Source organism: Nicotiana attenuata, unplaced genomic scaffold (genome assembly GCF_001879085.1).
Source record: "Nicotiana attenuata strain UT unplaced genomic scaffold, NIATTr2, whole genome shotgun sequence".
NCBI classification, from domain to species: Eukaryota; Viridiplantae; Streptophyta; class Magnoliopsida; order Solanales; family Solanaceae; genus Nicotiana; species Nicotiana attenuata.
Window position 1 is genome coordinate 148,258 of NW_017671363.1, and position 6,000 is coordinate 154,257.

Sequence of the window (6,000 nt, forward strand, 5' to 3'; positions counted from 1 at the left end):
ACGACGGGAACCACTCCCTCGTTCCAACAGAGAGCGACATCAGCCGTACACCAGATCCTCCCATCCTCCCCCAAGGCACATAGACGCACTACAGCGACACGTCGCCCCACTACGAAACGAAAGAGGTACGCCCCCTTTATTAACGGCCCATAACTTTTGTGTGTCTCCTTCAGAGTTAGTGTACGCACTGGAAAAGCTAGGCACCAAGGTGCACTGGCTGCAAAAGATGAAATCAGACCCTGCCACAAGGAAATCAAACGCCCTGTGTGAGTTCCATCAGGAACAAGGGCACATAACCGAAGATTGTATCGGCCTACGGCAAGAAGTGGTCAGGATGCTAAACCAGGGATACCTAAGGGAGCTACTCAGTGACAAAGGAAAAATAAACTTTGCACGCGGACGGGAACAGTCCCACGGACCGCCAAAGCCACCTTCCCCAACTCGCACGATAAACATGATTGTCGGAGGCGGCGACGAGGCAGCGATCAATCACGTCAAACTCGCCACCACACACAGGCTAAAGCGGACCATCGCCCACGAACGGTATGAGGACTTCGAAGATAGTATCACCTTCGATAAGTCCGATGCCGACGGTTTGTCTTTTCCTCATTATGATGCTTTAGTTATCACTTTACTATCGCTGATACGGATGTTAAAAGTGTCATGATCGATGACGGAAGCGGCGCCTGTATTATCCACCCAAGGGTCCTCATACAAATGGGACTCGAGGATAAGGTAATACCGTGCTGCATAACACTAACTGGTTTTAACAATGCAGTAGAACGGACGTCCGGAGAAATAGCACTGCCCGTCTTAGCAGGAGGAGTCACGCTGGAAACAACTTTCCACGTGATGAACCAAGAAACGGCGTACAAATGTCATCATAGGACGCCCATGGATACACGCCATGCGAGCGGTCCCTTCAAGCCACTACCAAGTGATCAAATTTCCTACCCCATGGGGAATATTCAGCATTCGAGGCGAGCCACGCACCGCACAATAGTGCTACAGAATAGCCCAAGACTGCGCCCACACCCAACAGCTAAAGGGGGCGAGCGCGGAGGCATAGCAGTTAGCCGTGTCGGGAACTAAGGTCCACCCTATAACGGACGTGATCAAAGACCCCGACATCGTGGAGGCCTGTAAGGCAACCGTCGAAGACCTCGACCCAGTCCAATTGGACAAAGTCGATCCTACAAAGAAAGCCTATATCGGGCAAGGTCTCGCCAACCCAAGTAAGTATTGTGAATTCTTAACTAACCATGCAGATTTGTTCGCCTTTTCCCATTCAGATATGCCTGGAATCCCGCGAGACATCGCCACCCACAAGCTGAATGTCGATCCACTACATCCACCCGTACGACAGATGAGGAGAAAATTCAACGCTGCTATCAACGAAGCGGTTGGTAAAGAAGTAGATGAGCTACTAGCCAACGGCACCATCAGAGAATCAAAATACCCCGAGTGGGTCGCCAACGTAGTCATGGTAAAGAAGAAGAACGGGAAGTGGAGAATGTGCGTAGATTTCACCGATCTGAACAAGGCATGCCCGAAAGATTCATTCCCACTACCCCACATCGACCAACTGATCGACGCCACTGCAGGGCATGAACTACTGAGTTTCCTAGACGCCTACTCCGGCTACAATCAAATCATGATGGCCGAGGAGGACCAAGAGAAGACAACTTTCATCACCCACCAAGGGACTTACTGTTACAAAGTAATGCCCTTCGGGCTCAAAAATGCGGGGGCTACATACCAGAGGCTGGTAACCAAAATGTTCAAAGAGCAACTCGGTAAGACTATGGAGGTCTATATCGACGACATGCTGGTAAAGTCCACAAAAAAAGAGGACCACCTCGACCATCTGAAAGAAGCCTTCGAAATATTGAGAAAATACGGGATGAAACTGAACCCCGAGAAATGCGCCTTCGGCGTGGCATCAGGAAAATTCTTAGGGTTCCTCGTATCACAACGAGGTATCGAAGTCAATCCAGATCAAATCAAAGCGATAGACGCAATACCAGAGATACTAAACAGCAAAAAGCAGGTGCAAAAACTGACCGGGCGAATAGCCGCTTTGTCTAGGTTCATCTCACGGTCCTCGGACAGATGCCACAAGTTTTTCAGTGTGCTAAGAAAAGACAATGGGTTGCAATGGAACGAAGAATGCATCGAAGCTCTGAAGAAATTAAAGGCGTACCTATCTTCACCGCCACTGCTAGCCAAAGCTGACCCAGGCGAACCACTGCTGGTGTATCTGGCCGTGTCCGAGGTTGCCGTCAGCGTAGTCCTAGTCCGCGAAAATGAAGGTACACAATCTCCTATTTACTATATTAGCAAAACCCTAGTGGACGCCGAAACACGGTATCCACACCTTGAAAAATTAGCTTTGGCATTGGTCGTAGCTTCACGAAAGCTCCGACCCTACTTCCAATGCCACCCCATAAAGGTCGTGACGACCTTTCCCTTGAGAAGTATCCTACATAAACCTGAGTTATCGGGCAGACTCGCCCGATGGGCCATAGAGCTTAGTGAGCACGATATCTCGTATCACCCAAGGAGCGCCATCAAGTCGCAAGTACTTGCCGACTTCGTAGCCGACTTCAGCGCAGAGATCTTACCAGAAGCGGAATTGGAGGCGCGCCCTGCCCTCTCTGACGCCGACCTGTGGACTCTTTACACTGACGGCGCCGCTAACGCCTCGGGATCGGGACTGGGACTCGTTCTCGAGGTCCCCACGGGCGAAACAATTCGCCAGTCCATACGATGCCCCGAGATGACTAACAACGAAGCCGAGTACGAGGCTGTTATTGCAGGTTTAAAACTAGCCCTCAAGTATGGAGCTCGACGACTCATTCTACATTGCGACTCTCGGCTCGTGGTAAACAAGGTCACTGGGACTTACCAAGTCAAGGAGCAAAGGCTGCAAAAATACCAGTCGGAAGTCCACAAGCTAATGACCAAGTTCGATGAGTGCCGCTTCGAACAAGTCCCGAGAGCACAGAACGTGGAGGCAGACGACTTAGCAAAATTAGCCGCGGCAACTAAGAACTTCAACAAAGAAAGCGTGGTCACCCTCCTCCATTCAGCCGTCGATCACCATGAGGTACTCTCTTTAAATCTGACTTGGGACTGGCGCAACCAATTTGTATCCTACCTGGAGGATGGAACACTCCCACTCGACAAAAAGGAAGCCAAGAAACTACGCGTACAGGCCGCCCGTTATTGCATAATAAATCGCGACCTCTATAAAAGGACGTTTGGAGGACCCCTCGCCAAGTGTCTAGGGCCGCAACAAACGTGACCAGTGCTCGAAGAGGTGCACGAAGGACATTGCGGTGCCCATACGGGCAACCGCGCCCTCGTGCGCTGCCTGATACGGGCCGGCTATTACTGGCCCACCATGAAGAAAGATGCAGCGGAATATGTCTGCCGATGAGAACAATGCCAAAAATATGCCCCCATGATACACCAACTGGGAGAACCACTCCACTCTGTCACTTCCCCGTGGCCCTTCATCAAGTGGGGAATGGACATAGTCGGACCCCTACCAGCGGGGCGAGGAAAGGTACGATTTCTATTAGTTTTAACTGACTATTTTTCTAAGTGGGTGGAAGCAGGAGCGTACGCCCAAATACGCGAACAGGAAGTGATCGCCTTCATTTGGAAAAACATTATATGCCGCTTCGGCATCCCCAAAGAAATCAGTCGCGACAACGGACGACAGTTCATCGGTCAAAAAATGACCGAATTCTTCGAGAAATGGCGCATCAAGAGAATACTTTCCACGCCATACCACCCTGCCGCCAACGGCCAAGCAGAAGCCTCCAACAAAACAATATTAAACATACTAAAGAAAAAACTCGAGGACGCCAAAGGGCTATGGCCCGAGCTGCTACCCGAAGTATTATGGGCATACAGGACCACACCCAAATCCAGCACGGGGGAAACACCGTACTCGCTGGTCTACGGAACCGATGCGGTCATACCCGTCGAAGTCGGAGAACCAAGCCTAAGGTATTCACACACCAGCGGAGCAGAAAATGATACAAACAGACTCCAAGACCTCGACGAGACCGAGGAAAGAAGAGAAATGGCCCATGTCAGAATAATAGCCCAAAAGCAACAAGTCGAAAGATACTACAACAAGAGGGCCAAAATAAGACCACTCAAAGTGGGAGACTATGTCCTTAAAGCAAAGACATTGGCATCCAAAGACCCGAGTGAAGGGAAGTTGGGCACCAACTGGGAAGGACCCTACAAAATCACAGCAGTAGCCAGCAAAGGCGCATTCCAGTTGGAAACAATGGAAGGGAAAACGCTCCAGAACAACTAGAACGTCGCTCACCTCAAGTATTTCCACTTCTGAAAGGCGTCCCCCGAGTCGTACTCTTTTTTCCCTTACCCGAGTTTTGTCCCAATTGGGTTTTCTCGGGGAGGTTTTTAACGAGGCGACAGAGGGGGCACCTGGAGATATTTGAAAGAAGTTTATCATATCAACCTCTCCCTAAAACATCCAGGGCGACATGATAAAGGGACTGGACTATCTTGATCTCCATTTGTATGAAAGGCTACGGCCGTTTGCATCTCCAATGTATGAAAGGCTACGCGCCATCTTGATCTCCAATGTGTGAAAGGCTACGCGCCATCTTGATCTCCAATGTATGAAAGGCCACGACCATTTGATCTCCAATGTATGAAAGGCCACGGCCGTTTGCATCTCCAATGTATGAAAGGATACGCGCCATCTTGATCTCCAATGTATGAAAGGCNTGTTGTGATGTATAGTTTTCAAATTTACAGTTTTGGAGGAACAAATTATACTACATTCAGAATTGGTTAATTGGGAATGAGATGAAGTTATTCAAATGGGAAAGATAAGCAATAAATACATATAATATCTTGACTTTCACATAGATGCCGGGATAGAACTTAGTTATAGGTTTGAATGCGAGGATATGGCTCTCAGATTGCGCATAAACTAAACATGTAGGTACATGCTACTCACCTTAATTTCAATTTTTTTTACACAGGACAAACACAAGGCCTACATCAAGTGCTACTCAGTTCACATGTAAGAGTATATTCTCATGATTTCTCACAAGATACTAGAGTGTTTGACTAGGTGTTTGTTCTTTTCACCATAATTTAGATCTACTAAGAGGGTATCTATGAATTAAATAATCAAGTTCAGCAGGGAGTGCAAGCACTATGATATATATACACGTGCTATGGTGAGGGACATTGAAGCCAGGCACCCGTATAGTGTTGATTGATTTTGTGTGTGTGATTATGTGGGTAATCGAGTTAGGCATCCTGAGTGTGCTGAGGTGATAGTATTGGAGGATATCGACGTGAAATCATTAACTGGACATGCATATTTGACATGTGGGCATAGAGATGTATTTTCCTCATGCTAGCTGGTAATTGAAATGTTCTTATCCGTGTTTNTATAAACTTATAAGCATGCTTAAAACATACTCCCTCCGATCCAAAATAAGTAATTTTTTGGATGTTTTCACACAAATTAAAAAATCCACCTTTTAGCATTAATTAGTAATGAAATTGACTATATTAACCTTTACTATCTCACATAAACACTCCTAACACATATTCCAACACCATTTACTTCAAGGACAATGTAGGAAAAAAATAATTAATGCATTCTTGAAATCTGAAAAAATCACTTATTTTGGACCACAAGAAAAAGGCCAAAAAATCACTTATTTTGGACCGGAGGGAGTAATTTAAAACTCAAAATATTCAAAAGTGAATCTTATAGAAATGTCCGAAATAAGTCTCAACTTACTAACCTCTAACTATTAATCATAAACTTACCAAAAGTAGCCAAGCACATATAAAAATTGAAACCCCAAATAAATTAGGTTTTTTCTCTCCAAGAATTAAACGCAAAGATCTCCTTCCATATTTTAAGCATGAACAACAACATTAGATGCAAGACGGAAAGGAAATTTCATGAATAAGATACAAATAAGG